Raw genomic sequence first — 14549 nt, 5'->3', positions numbered from 1 at the left:
GCCCCAACGGGCTAAAAAAGAAGAATATGTTCGAAGAAATCAAATCCAATCAAAATCCAATTCTACTCAAAATTGATAGAAGTGAAAACAGTATTTAACCTCCAAGATTACTCAAGTAACATAAAGATTTCCTTTGTAGAAATACAATTCTTGACACTATTTTGTAGGTCCCATGGAACTGAAAACTACATTTTTCCCTGCATTCTACCTTGACCTTAAAAGTGATTGATTTCTAATTGATCCTGAGAAAGTAACTTTCTAATACACATTTTTCAGCAGCTATTATACCAGTGCCTTATGTCTGGAATCTTCTTGGGATTAAAGAACCAGACTTTTCCTTGAAAACCGATTGTTTTGAAGTGATATACTGCACATCTATTGGGCAGTACAAGGTGTGTTGCAAATCCACCCTTCACAGGTTAGTTACTGCCATCTAAATATGCTTTTGTATAATGATTTCAGAGTCAAAAAGCAAGAAGATGAACAAAGTTGCATCAGAATCTAGTCCATTAAGGAAGTGTAGTTGAAGACGGAATAATGGAAGTTGGCATGTCATATTCATGGATGACTGTCTTTTTTTCTTCTACAATGGCAGCAAACATCAAATTGTGATGTTGAAAGACACAAATAAAGGATCTGCTGAGATTCAAACTCAACTCCTGTTATTTATTGTCAGTCTTTTCATTAAGGACACTCATGCAAACATTTAGTGAACTCTATCACTCTAATATCAGCATAAGTCATGTTACCAGCTATATCAGATATGAATTTGTGTCTGTGATGGTGCACCATCATGGTAGAGGTAGTTCAAAAATATATTTCAACTGAAAGTAGTATAAATGATCATCAAGCAAAGGCTCAGTTACGAGTGGATTTATATCCAGTCCCTGTGATAACGATGAGAATCTAAATAGGTAAAATGCATTCACTTCAAAGCTAGATAACTCACTACATTTCAATTTAACATCAGTCTAAAAGGAGTTTCTCCTAAAAATGTTCGAAAAAGACACAGTCTAAAAACTAAGTAGGACGAGGTGGCCGAGTGGTTAAGGCGATGGACTGCTAATCCATTGTGCTCTGCACGCATGGGTTCGAATCCCATCCTCGTCGTCCTGAGTTACCTGCAAATTTTATTCAAAACGGCCCCAACGGGCTAAAAAAGAAGAATATGTTCGAAGAAATCAAATCCAATCAAAATCCAATTCTACTCAAAATTGATAGAAGTGAAAACAGTATTTAACCTCCAAGATTACTCAAGTAACATAAAGATTTCCTTTGTAGAAATACAATTCTTGACACTATTTTGTAGGTCCCATGGAACTGAAAACTACATTTTTCCCTGCATTCTACCTTGACCTTAAAAGTGATTGATTTCTAATTGATCCTGAGAAAGTAACTTTCTAATACACATTTTTCAGCAGCTATTATACCAGTGCCTTATGTCTGGAATCTTCTTGGGATTAAAGAACCAGACTTTTCCTTGAAAACCGATTGTTTTGAAGTGATATACTGCACATCTATTGGGCAGTACAAGGTGTGTTGCAAATCCACCCTTCACAGGTTAGTTACTGCCATCTAAATATGCTTTTGTATAATGATTTCAGAGTCAAAAAGCAAGAAGATGAACAAAGTTGCATCAGAATCTAGTCCATTAAGGAAGTGTAGTTGAAGACGGAATAATGGAAGTTGGCATGTCATATTCATGGATGACTGTCTTTTTTTCTTCTACAATGGCAGCAAACATCAAATTGTGATGTTGAAAGACACAAATAAAGGATCTGCTGAGATTCAAACTCAACTCCTGTTATTTATTGTCAGTCTTTTCATTAAGGACACTCATGCAAACATTTAGTGAACTCTATCACTCTAATATCAGCATAAGTCATGTTACCAGCTATATCAGATATGAATTTGTGTCTGTGATGGTGCACCATCATGGTAGAGGTAGTTCAAAAATATATTTCAACTGAAAGTAGTATAAATGATCATCAAGCAAAGGCTCAGTTACGAGTGGATTTATATCCAGTCCCTGTGATAACGATGAGAATCTAAATAGGTAAAATGCATTCACTTCAAAGCTAGATAACTCACTACATTTCAATTTAACATCAGTCTAAAATGAGTTTCTCCAAAAAATGTTCGAAAAAGACGCAGTCTAAAAAATAAGTAGGACGAGGTGGCCGAGTGGTTAAGGCGATGGACTGCTAATCCATTGTGCTCTGCACGCATGGGTTCGAATCCCATCCTCGTCGTCCTGAGTTACCTGCAAATTTTATTCAAAACGGCCCCAACGGGCTAAAAAAGAAGAATATGTTCGAAGAAATCAAATCCAATCAAAATCCAATTCTACTCAAAATTGATAGAAGTGAAAACAGTATTTAACCTCCAAGATTACTCAAGTAACATAAAGATTTCCTTTGTAGAAATACAATTCTTGACACTATTTTGTAGGTCCCATGGAACTGAAAACTACATTTTTCCCTGCATTCTACCTTGACCTTAAAAGTGATTGATTTCTAATTGATCCTGAGAAAGTAACTTTCTAATACACATTTTTCAGCAGCTATTATACCAGTGCCTTATGTCTGGAATCTTCTTGGGATTAAAGAACCAGACTTTTCCTTGAAAACCGATTGTTTTGAAGTGATATACTGCACATCTATTGGGCAGTACAAGGTGTGTTGCAAATCCACCCTTCACAGGTTAGTTACTGTCATCTAAATATGCTTTTGTATAATGATTTCAGAGTCAAAAAGCAAGAAGATGAACAAAGTTGCATCAGAATCTAGTCCATTAAGGAAGTGTAGTTGAAGACGGAATAATGGAAGTTGGCATGTCATATTCATGGATGACTGTCTTTTTTTCTTCTACAATGGCAGCAAACATCAAATTGTGATGTTGAAAGACACAAATAAAGGATCTGCTGAGATTCAAACTCAACTCCTGTTATTTATTGTCAGTCTTTTCATTAAGGACACTCATGCAAACATTTAGTGAACTCTATCACTCTAATATCAGCATAAGTCATGTTACCAGCTATATCAGATATGAATTTGTGTCTGTGATGGTGCACCATCATGGTAGAGGTAGTTCAAAAATATATTTCAACTGAAAGTAGTATAAATGATCATCAAGCAAAGGCTCAGTTACGAGTGGATTTATATCCAGTCCCTGTGATAACGATGAGAATCTAAATAGGTAAAATGCATTCCTTCAAAGCTAGATAACTCACTACATTTCAATTTAACATCAGTCTAAAAGGAGTTTCTCCAAAAAATGTTCGAAAAAGACGCAGTCTAAAAACTAAGTAGGACGAGGTGGCCGAGTGGTTAAGGCGATGGACTGCTAATCCATTGTGCTCTGCACGCATGGGTTCGAATCCCATCCTCGTCGTCCTGAGTTACCTGCAAATTTTATTCAAAACGGCCCCAACGGGCTAAAAAAGAAGAATATGTTCGAAGAAATCAAATCCAATCAAAATCCAATTCTACTCAAAATTGATAGAAGTGAAAACAGTATTTAACCTCCAAGATTACTCAAGTAACATAAAGATTTCCTTTGTAGAAATACAATTCTTGACACTATTTTGTAGGTCCCATGGAACTGAAAACTACATTTTTCCCTGCATTCTACCTTGACCTTAAAAGTGATTGATTTCTAATTGATCCTGAGAAAGTAACTTTCTAATACACATTTTTCAGCAGCTATTATACCAGTGCCTTATGTCTGGAATCTTCTTGGGATTAAAGAACCAGACTTTTCCTTGAAAACCGATTGTTTTGAAGTGATATACTGCACATCTATTGGGCAGTACAAGGTGTGTTGCAAATCCACCCTTCACAGGTTAGTTACTGTCATCTAAATATGCTTTTGTATAATGATTTCAGAGTCAAAAAGCAAGAAGATGAACAAAGTTGCATCAGAATCTAGTCCATTAAGGAAGTGTAGTTGAAGACGGAATAATGGAAGTTGGCATGTCATATTCATGGATGACTGTCTTTTTTTCTTCTACAATGGCAGCAAACATCAAATTGTGATGTTGAAAGACACAAATAAAGGATCTGCTGAGATTCAAACTCAACTCCTGTTATTTATTGTCAGTCTTTTCATTAAGGACACTCATGCAAACATTTAGTGAACTCTATCACTCTAATATCAGCATAAGTCATGTTACCAGCTATATCAGATATGAATTTGTGTCTGTGATGGTGCACCATCATGGTAGAGGTAGTTCAAAAATATATTTCAACTGAAAGTAGTATAAATGATCATCAAGCAAAGGCTCAGTTACGAGTGGATTTATATCCAGTCCCTGTGATAACGATGAGAATCTAAATAGGTAAAATGCATTCCTTCAAAGCTAGATAACTCACTACATTTCAATTTAACATCAGTCTAAAAGGAGTTTCTCCAAAAAATGTTCGAAAAAGACGCAGTCTAAAAACTAAGTAGGACGAGGTGGCCGAGTGGTTAAGGCGATGGACTGCTAATCCATTGTGCTCTGCACGCATGGGTTCGAATCCCATCCTCGTCGTCCTGAGTTACCTGCAAATTTTATTCAAAACGGCCCCAACGGGCTAAAAAAGAAGAATATGTTCGAAGAAATCAAATCCAATCAAAATCCAATTCTACTCAAAATTGATAGAAGTGAAAACAGTATTTAACCTCCAAGATTACTCAAGTAACATAAAGATTTCCTTTGTAGAAATACAATTCTTGACACTATTTTGTAGGTCCCATGGAACTGAAAACTACATTTTTCCCTGCATTCTACCTTGACCTTAAAAGTGATTGATTTCTAATTGATCCTGAGAAAGTAACTTTCTAATACACATTTTTCAGCAGCTATTATACCAGTGCCTTATGTCTGGAATCTTCTTGGGATTAAAGAACCAGACTTTTCCTTGAAAACCGATTGTTTTGAAGTGATATACTGCACATCTATTGGGCAGTACAAGGTGTGTTGCAAATCCACCCTTCACAGGTTAGTTACTGCCATCTAAATATGCTTTTGTATAATGATTTCAGAGTCAAAAAGCAAGAAGATGAACAAAGTTGCATCAGAATCTAGTCCATTAAGGAAGTGTAGTTGAAGACGGAATAATGGAAGTTGGCATGTCATATTCATGGATGACTGTCTTTTTTTCTTCTACAATGGCAGCAAACATCAAATTGTGATGTTGAAAGACACAAATAAAGGATCTGCTGAGATTCAAACTCAACTCCTGTTATTTATTGTCAGTCTTTTCATTAAGGACACTCATGCAAACATTTAGTGAACTCTATCACTCTAATATCAGCATAAGTCATGTTACCAGCTATATCAGATATGAATTTGTGTCTGTGATGGTGCACCATCATGGTAGAGGTAGTTCAAAAATATATTTCAACTGAAAGTAGTATAAATGATCATCAAGCAAAGGCTCAGTTACGAGTGGATTTATATCCAGTCCCTGTGATAACGATGAGAATCTAAATAGGTAAAATGCATTCCTTCAAAGCTAGATAACTCACTACATTTCAATTTAACATCAGTCTAAAAGGAGTTTCTCCAAAAAATGTTCGAAAAAGACGCAGTCTAAAAACTAAGTAGGACGAGGTGGCCGAGTGGTTAAGGCGATGGACTGCTAATCCATTGTGCTCTGCACGCATGGGTTCGAATCCCATCCTCGTCGTCCTGAGTTACCTGCAAATTTTATTCAAAACGGCCCCAACGGGCTAAAAAAGAAGAATATGTTCGAAGAAATCAAATCCAATCAAAATCCAATTCTACTCAAAATTGATAGAAGTGAAAACAGTATTTAACCTCCAAGATTACTCAAGTAACATAAAGATTTCCTTTGTAGAAATACAATTCTTGACACTATTTTGTAGGTCCCATGGAACTGAAAACTACATTTTTCCCTGCATTCTACCTTGACCTTAAAAGTGATTGATTTCTAATTGATCCTGAGAAAGTAACTTTCTAATACACATTTTTCAGCAGCTATTATACCAGTGCCTTATGTCTGGAATCTTCTTGGGATTAAAGAACCAGACTTTTCCTTGAAAACCGATTGTTTTGAAGTGATATACTGCACATCTATTGGGCAGTACAAGGTGTGTTGCAAATCCACCCTTCACAGGTTAGTTACTGCCATCTAAATATGCTTTTGTATAATGATTTCAGAGTCAAAAAGCAAGAAGATGAACAAAGTTGCATCAGAATCTAGTCCATTAAGGAAGTGTAGTTGAAGACGGAATAATGGAAGTTGGCATGTCATATTCATGGATGACTGTCTTTTTTTCTTCTACAATGGCAGCAAACATCAAATTGTGATGTTGAAAGACACAAATAAAGGATCTGCTGAGATTCAAACTCAACTCCTGTTATTTATTGTCAGTCTTTTCATTAAGGACACTCATGCAAACATTTAGTGAACTCTATCACTCTAATATCAGCATAAGTCATGTTACCAGCTATATCAGATATGAATTTGTGTCTGTGATGGTGCACCATCATGGTAGAGGTAGTTCAAAAATATATTTCAACTGAAAGTAGTATAAATGATCATCAAGCAAAGGCTCAGTTACGAGTGGATTTATATCCAGTCCCTGTGATAACGATGAGAATCTAAATAGGTAAAATGCATTCACTTCAAAGCTAGATAACTCACTACATTTCAATTTAACATCAGTCTAAAAGGAGTTTCTCCTAAAAATGTTCGAAAAAGACGCAGTCTAAAAAATAAGTAGGACGAGGTGGCCGAGTGGTTAAGGCGATGGACTGCTAATCCATTGTGCTCTGCACGCATGGGTTCGAATCCCATCCTCGTCGTCCTGAGTTACCTGCAAATTTTATTCAAAACGGCCCCAACGGGCTAAAAAAGAAGAATATGTTCGAAGAAATCAAATCCAATCAAAATCCAATTCTACTCAAAATTGATAGAAGTGAAAACAGTATTTAACCTCCAAGATTACTCAAGTAACATAAAGATTTCCTTTGTAGAAATACAATTCTTGACACTATTTTGTAGGTCCCATGGAACTGAAAACTACATTTTTCCCTGCATTCTACCTTGACCTTAAAAGTGATTGATTTCTAATTGATCCTGAGAAAGTAACTTTCTAATACACATTTTTCAGCAGCTATTATACCAGTGCCTTATGTCTGGAATCTTCTTGGGATTAAAGAACCAGACTTTTCCTTGAAAACCGATTGTTTTGAAGTGATATACTGCACATCTATTGGGCAGTACAAGGTGTGTTGCAAATCCACCCTTCACAGGTTAGTTACTGCCATCTAAATATGCTTTTGTATAATGATTTCAGAGTCAAAAAGCAAGAAGATGAACAAAGTTGCATCAGAATCTAGTCCATTAAGGAAGTGTAGTTGAAGACGGAATAATGGAAGTTGGCATGTCATATTCATGGATGACTGTCTTTTTTTCTTCTACAATGGCAGCAAACATCAAATTGTGATGTTGAAAGACACAAATAAAGGATCTGCTGAGATTCAAACTCAACTCCTGTTATTTATTGTCAGTCTTTTCATTAAGGACACTCATGTAAACATTTAGTGAACTCTATCACTCTAATATCAGCATAAGTCATGTTACCAGCTATATCAGATATGAATTTGTGTCTGTGATGGTGCACCATCATGGTAGAGGTAGTTCAAAAATATATTTCAACTGAAAGTAGTATAAATGATCATCAAGCAAAGGCTCAGTTACGAGTGGATTTATATCCAGTCCCTGTGATAACGATGAGAATCTAAATAGGTAAAATGCATTCACTTCAAAGCTAGATAACTCACTACATTTCAATTTAACATCAGTCTAAAAGGAGTTTCTCCAAAAAATGTTCGAAAAAGACGCAGTCTAAAAAATAAGTTGGACGAGGTGGCCGAGTGGTTAAGGCGATGGACTGCTAATCCATTGTGCTCTGCACGCATGGGTTCGAATCCCATCCTCGTCGTCCTGAGTTACCTGCAAATTTTATTCAAAACGGCCCCAACGGGCTAAAAAAGAAGAATATGTTCGAAGAAATCAAATCCAATCAAAATCCAATTCTACTCAAAATTGATAGAAGTGAAAACAGTATTTAACCTCCAAGATTACTCAAGTAACATAAAGATTTCCTTTGTAGAAATACAATTCTTGACACTATTTTGTAGGTCCCATGGAACTGAAAACTACATTTTTCCCTGCATTCTACCTTGACCTTAAAAGTGATTGATTTCTAATTGATCCTGAGAAAGTAACTTTCTAATACACATTTTTCAGCAGCTATTATACCAGTGCCTTATGTCTGGAATCTTCTTGGGATTAAAGAACCAGACTTTTCCTTGAAAACCGATTGTTTTGAAGTGATATACTGCACATCTATTGGGCAGTACAAGGTGTGTTGCAAATCCACCCTTCACAGGTTAGTTACTGCCATCTAAATATGCTTTTGTATAATGATTTCAGAGTCAAAAAGCAAGAAGATGAACAAAGTTGCATCAGAATCTAGTCCATTAAGGAAGTGTAGTTGAAGACGGAATAATGGAAGTTGGCATGTCATATTCATGGATGACTGTCTTTTTTTCTTCTACAATGGCAGCAAACATCAAATTGTGATGTTGAAAGACACAAATAAAGGATCTGCTGAGATTCAAACTCAACTCCTGTTATTTATTGTCAGTCTTTTCATTAAGGACACTCATGCAAACATTTAGTGAACTCTATCACTCTAATATCAGCATAAGTCATGTTACCAGCTATATCAGATATGAATTTGTGTCTGTGATGGTGCACCATCATGGTAGAGGTAGTTCAAAAATATATTTCAACTGAAAGTAGTATAAATGATCATCAAGCAAAGGCTCAGTTACGAGTGGATTTATATCCAGTCCCTGTGATAACGATGAGAATCTAAATAGGTAAAATGCATTCACTTCAAAGCTAGATAACTCACTACATTTCAATTTAACATCAGTCTAAAAGGAGTTTCTCCTAAAAATGTTCGAAAAAGACGCAGTCTAAAAAATAAGTAGGACGAGGTGGCCGAGTGGTTAAGGCGATGGACTGCTAATCCATTGTGCTCTGCACGCATGGGTTCGAATCCCATCCTCGTCGTCCTGAGTTACCTGCAAATTTTATTCAAAACGGCCCCAACGGGCTAAAAAAGAAGAATATGTTCGAAGAAATCAAATCCAATCAAAATCCAATTCTACTCAAAATTGATAGAAGTGAAAACAGTATTTAACCTCCAAGATTACTCAAGTAACATAAAGATTTCCTTTGTAGAAATACAATTCTTGACACTATTTTGTAGGTCCCATGGAACTGAAAACTACATTTTTCCCTGCATTCTACCTTGACCTTAAAAGTGATTGATTTCTAATTGATCCTGAGAAAGTAACTTTCTAATACACATTTTTCAGCAGCTATTATACCAGTGCCTTATGTCTGGAATCTTCTTGGGATTAAAGAACCAGACTTTTCCTTGAAAACCGATTGTTTTGAAGTGATATACTGCACATCTATTGGGCAGTACAAGGTGTGTTGCAAATCCACCCTTCACAGGTTAGTTACTGCCATCTAAATATGCTTTTGTATAATGATTTCAGAGTCAAAAAGCAAGAAGATGAACAAAGTTGCATCAGAATCTAGTCCATTAAGGAAGTGTAGTTGAAGACGGAATAATGGAAGTTGGCATGTCATATTCATGGATGACTGTCTTTTTTTCTTCTACAATGGCAGCAAACATCAAATTGTGATGTTGAAAGACACAAATAAAGGATCTGCTGAGATTCAAACTCAACTCCTGTTATTTATTGTCAGTCTTTTCATTAAGGACACTCATGTAAACATTTAGTGAACTCTATCACTCTAATATCAGCATAAGTCATGTTACCAGCTATATCAGATATGAATTTGTGTCTGTGATGGTGCACCATCATGGTAGAGGTAGTTCAAAAATATATTTCAACTGAAAGTAGTATAAATGATCATCAAGCAAAGGCTCAGTTACGAGTGGATTTATATCCAGTCCCTGTGATAACGATGAGAATCTAAATAGGTAAAATGCATTCACTTCAAAGCTAGATAACTCACTACATTTCAATTTAACATCAGTCTAAAAGGAGTTTCTCCAAAAAATGTTCGAAAAAGACGCAGTCTAAAAAATAAGTTGGACGAGGTGGCCGAGTGGTTAAGGCGATGGACTGCTAATCCATTGTGCTCTGCACGCATGGGTTCGAATCCCATCCTCGTCGTCCTGAGTTACCTGCAAATTTTATTCAAAACGGCCCCAACGGGCTAAAAAAGAAGAATATGTTCGAAGAAATCAAATCCAATCAAAATCCAATTCTACTCAAAATTGATAGAAGTGAAAACAGTATTTAACCTCCAAGATTACTCAAGTAACATAAAGATTTCCTTTGTAGAAATACAATTCTTGACACTATTTTGTAGGTCCCATGGAACTGAAAACTACATTTTTCCCTGCATTCTACCTTGACCTTAAAAGTGATTGATTTCTAATTGATCCTGAGAAAGTAACTTTCTAATACACATTTTTCAGCAGCTATTATACCAGTGCCTTATGTCTGGAATCTTCTTGGGATTAAAGAACCAGACTTTTCCTTGAAAACCGATTGTTTTGAAGTGATATACTGCACATCTATTGGGCAGTACAAGGTGTGTTGCAAATCCACCCTTCACAGGTTAGTTACTGCCATCTAAATATGCTTTTGTATAATGATTTCAGAGTCAAAAAGCAAGAAGATGAACAAAGTTGCATCAGAATCTAGTCCATTAAGGAAGTGTAGTTGAAGACGGAATAATGGAAGTTGGCATGTCATATTCATGGATGACTGTCTTTTTTTCTTCTACAATGGCAGCAAACATCAAATTGTGATGTTGAAAGACACAAATAAAGGATCTGCTGAGATTCAAACTCAACTCCTGTTATTTATTGTCAGTCTTTTCATTAAGGACACTCATGCAAACATTTAGTGAACTCTATCACTCTAATATCAGCATAAGTCATGTTACCAGCTATATCAGATATGAATTTGTGTCTGTGATGGTGCACCATCATGGTAGAGGTAGTTCAAAAATATATTTCAACTGAAAGTAGTATAAATGATCATCAAGCAAAGGCTCAGTTACGAGTGGATTTATATCCAGTCCCTGTGATAACGATGAGAATCTAAATAGGTAAAATGCATTCACTTCAAAGCTAGATAACTCACTACATTTCAATTTAACATCAGTCTAAAAGGAGTTTCTCCTAAAAATGTTCGAAAAAGACGCAGTCTAAAAAATAAGTAGGACGAGGTGGCCGAGTGGTTAAGGCGATGGACTGCTAATCCATTGTGCTCTGCACGCATGGGTTCGAATCCCATCCTCGTCGTCCTGAGTTACCTGCAAATTTTATTCAAAACGGCCCCAACGGGCTAAAAAAGAAGAATATGTTCGAAGAAATCAAATCCAATCAAAATCCAATTCTACTCAAAATTGATAGAAGTGAAAACAGTATTTAACCTCCAAGATTACTCAAGTAACATAAAGATTTCCTTTGTAGAAATACAATTCTTGACACTATTTTGTAGGTCCCATGGAACTGAAAACTACATTTTTCCCTGCATTCTACCTTGACCTTAAAAGTGATTGATTTCTAATTGATCCTGAGAAAGTAACTTTCTAATACACATTTTTCAGCAGCTATTATACCAGTGCCTTATGTCTGGAATCTTCTTGGGATTAAAGAACCAGACTTTTCCTTGAAAACCGATTGTTTTGAAGTGATATACTGCACATCTATTGGGCAGTACAAGGTGTGTTGCAAATCCACCCTTCACAGGTTAGTTACTGCCATCTAAATATGCTTTTGTATAATGATTTCAGAGTCAAAAAGCAAGAAGATGAACAAAGTTGCATCAGAATCTAGTCCATTAAGGAAGTGTAGTTGAAGACGGAATAATGGAAGTTGGCATGTCATATTCATGGATGACTGTCTTTTTTTCTTCTACAATGGCAGCAAACATCAAATTGTGATGTTGAAAGACACAAATAAAGGATCTGCTGAGATTCAAACTCAACTCCTGTTATTTATTGTCAGTCTTTTCATTAAGGACACTCATGTAAACATTTAGTGAACTCTATCACTCTAATATCAGCATAAGTCATGTTACCAGCTATATCAGATATGAATTTGTGTCTGTGATGGTGCACCATCATGGTAGAGGTAGTTCAAAAATATATTTCAACTGAAAGTAGTATAAATGATCATCAAGCAAAGGCTCAGTTACGAGTGGATTTATATCCAGTCCCTGTGATAACGATGAGAATCTAAATAGGTAAAATGCATTCACTTCAAAGCTAGATAACTCACTACATTTCAATTTAACATCAGTCTAAAAGGAGTTTCTCCAAAAAATGTTCGAAAAAGACGCAGTCTAAAAAATAAGTTGGACGAGGTGGCCGAGTGGTTAAGGCGATGGACTGCTAATCCATTGTGCTCTGCACGCATGGGTTCGAATCCCATCCTCGTCGTCCTGAGTTACCTGCAAATTTTATTCAAAACGGCCCCAACGGGCTAAAAAAGAAGAATATGTTCGAAGAAATCAAATCCAATCAAAATCCAATTCTACTCAAAATTGATAGAAGTGAAAACAGTATTTAACCTCCAAGATTACTCAAGTAACATAAAGATTTCCTTTGTAGAAATACAATTCTTGACACTATTTTGTAGGTCCCATGGAACTGAAAACTACATTTTTCCCTGCATTCTACCTTAACCTTAAAAGTGATTGATTTCTAATTGATCCTGAGAAAGTAACTTTCTAATACACATTTTTCAGCAGCTATTATACCAGTGCCTTATGTCTGGAATCTTCTTGGGATTAAAGAACCAGACTTTTCCTTGAAAACCGATTGTTTTGAAGTGATATACTGCACATCTATTGGGCAGTACAAGGTGTGTTGCAAATCCACCCTTCACAGGTTAGTTACTGCCATCTAAATATGCTTTTGTATAATGATTTCAGAGTCAAAAAGCAAGAAGATGAACAAAGTTGCATCAGAATCTAGTCCATTAAGGAAGTGTAGTTGAAGACGGAATAATGGAAGTTGGCATGTCATATTCATGGATGACTGTCTTTTTTTCTTCTACAATGGCAGCAAACATCAAATTGTGATGTTGAAAGACACAAATAAAGGATCTGCTGAGATTCAAACTCAACTCCTGTTATTTATTGTCAGTCTTTTCATTAAGGACACTCATGCAAACATTTAGTGAACTCTATCACTCTAATATCAGCATAAGTCATGTTACCAGCTATATCAGATATGAATTTGTGTCTGTGATGGTGCACCATCATGGTAGAGGTAGTTCAAAAATATATTTCAACTGAAAGTAGTATAAATGATCATCAAGCAAAGGCTCAGTTACGAGTGGATTTATATCCAGTCCCTGTGATAACGATGAGAATCTAAATAGGTAAAATGCATTCACTTCAAAGCTAGATAACTCACTACATTTCAATTTAACATCAGTCTAAAAGGAGTTTCTCCAAAAAATGTTCGAAAAAGACGCAGTCTAAAAAATAAGTAGGACGAGGTGGCCGAGTGGTTAAGGCGATGGACTGCTAATCCATTGTGCTCTGCACGCATGGGTTCGAATCCCATCCTCGTCATCCTGAGTTACCTGCAAATTTAATTCAAAACGGCCCCAACGGGCTAAAAAAGAAGAATATGTTCGAAGAAATCAAATCCAATCAAAATCCAATTCTACTCAAAATTGATAGAAGTGAAAACAGTATTTAACCTCCAAGATTACTCAAGTAACATAAAGATTTCCTTTGTAGAAATACAATTCTTGACACTATTTTGTAGGTCCCATGGAACTGAAAACTACATTTTTCCCTGCATTCTACCTTGACCTTAAAAGTGATTGATTTCTAATTGATCCTCAGAAAGTAACTTTCTAATACACATTTTTTCAGCAGCTATTATACCAGTGCCTTATGTCTGGAATCTTCTTGGGATTAAAGAACCAGACTTTTCCTTGAAAACCGATTGTTTTGAAGTGATATACTGCACATCTATTGGGCAGTACAAGGTGTGTTGCAAATCCACCCTTCACAGGTTAGTTACTGCCATCTAAATATGCTTTTGTATAATGATTTCAGAGTCAAAAAGCAAGAAGATGAACAAAGTTGCATCAGAATCTAGTCCATTAAGGAAGTGTAGTTGAAGACGGAATAATGGAAGTTGGCATGTCATATTCATGGATGACTGTCTTTTTTTCTTCTACAATGGCAGCAAACATCAAATTGTGATGTTGAAAGACACAAATAAAGGATCTGCTGAGATTCAAACTCAACTCCTGTTATTTATTGTCAGTCTTTTCATTAAGGACACTCATGCAAACATTTAGTGAACTCTATCACTCTAATATCAGCATAAGTCATGTTACCAGCTATATCAGATATGAATTTGTGTCTGTGATGGTGCACCATCATGGTAGAGGTAGTTCAAAAATATATTTCAACTGAAAGTAGTATAAATGATCAA

General features: G+C 36.0%; 12 non-coding genes across 12 annotated transcripts; all 12 read left to right on the top strand.

Annotated features, from left to right (window-relative positions):
• The first annotated feature begins 1028 nt into the window (after positions 1-1028).
• TRNAS-GCU (transfer RNA serine (anticodon GCU)) lies at positions 1029-1110 on the top strand. Its single transcript has one exon. It is a non-coding gene; the product is annotated as a tRNA-Ser (tRNA).
• Positions 1111-2170: 1060 nt separating this feature from the next.
• TRNAS-GCU (transfer RNA serine (anticodon GCU)) lies at positions 2171-2252 on the top strand. Its single transcript has one exon. It is a non-coding gene; the product is annotated as a tRNA-Ser (tRNA).
• A 1059-nt stretch (positions 2253-3311) lies between these two features.
• Positions 3312-3393, top strand: TRNAS-GCU (transfer RNA serine (anticodon GCU)). Its single transcript has one exon. It is a non-coding gene; the product is annotated as a tRNA-Ser (tRNA).
• Positions 3394-4452: 1059 nt separating this feature from the next.
• TRNAS-GCU (transfer RNA serine (anticodon GCU)) lies at positions 4453-4534 on the top strand. Its single transcript has one exon. It is a non-coding gene; the product is annotated as a tRNA-Ser (tRNA).
• Positions 4535-5593: 1059 nt separating this feature from the next.
• Positions 5594-5675, top strand: TRNAS-GCU (transfer RNA serine (anticodon GCU)). Its single transcript has one exon. It is a non-coding gene; the product is annotated as a tRNA-Ser (tRNA).
• A 1060-nt stretch (positions 5676-6735) lies between these two features.
• Positions 6736-6817, top strand: TRNAS-GCU (transfer RNA serine (anticodon GCU)). Its single transcript has one exon. It is a non-coding gene; the product is annotated as a tRNA-Ser (tRNA).
• Positions 6818-7877: 1060 nt separating this feature from the next.
• On the top strand, positions 7878-7959 carry TRNAS-GCU (transfer RNA serine (anticodon GCU)). Its single transcript has one exon. It is a non-coding gene; the product is annotated as a tRNA-Ser (tRNA).
• A 1060-nt stretch (positions 7960-9019) lies between these two features.
• Positions 9020-9101, top strand: TRNAS-GCU (transfer RNA serine (anticodon GCU)). The gene has a single exon. It is a non-coding gene; the product is annotated as a tRNA-Ser (tRNA).
• Positions 9102-10161: 1060 nt separating this feature from the next.
• TRNAS-GCU (transfer RNA serine (anticodon GCU)) lies at positions 10162-10243 on the top strand. The gene has a single exon. It is a non-coding gene; the product is annotated as a tRNA-Ser (tRNA).
• Positions 10244-11303: 1060 nt separating this feature from the next.
• On the top strand, positions 11304-11385 carry TRNAS-GCU (transfer RNA serine (anticodon GCU)). The gene has a single exon. It is a non-coding gene; the product is annotated as a tRNA-Ser (tRNA).
• Positions 11386-12445: 1060 nt separating this feature from the next.
• On the top strand, positions 12446-12527 carry TRNAS-GCU (transfer RNA serine (anticodon GCU)). The gene has a single exon. It is a non-coding gene; the product is annotated as a tRNA-Ser (tRNA).
• Positions 12528-13587: 1060 nt separating this feature from the next.
• TRNAS-GCU (transfer RNA serine (anticodon GCU)) lies at positions 13588-13669 on the top strand. Its single transcript has one exon. It is a non-coding gene; the product is annotated as a tRNA-Ser (tRNA).
• The last annotated feature ends 880 nt before the right edge of the window (positions 13670-14549 follow it).

Source organism: Mixophyes fleayi, chromosome 10, assembly GCF_038048845.1.
Source record: "Mixophyes fleayi isolate aMixFle1 chromosome 10, aMixFle1.hap1, whole genome shotgun sequence".
In the NCBI taxonomy this organism is placed as follows: domain Eukaryota; kingdom Metazoa; phylum Chordata; class Amphibia; order Anura; family Limnodynastidae; genus Mixophyes; species Mixophyes fleayi.
The sequence above is the reverse complement of the archived record's forward strand: the minus strand, read 5'-3'. Positions and strand labels throughout refer to the sequence as shown.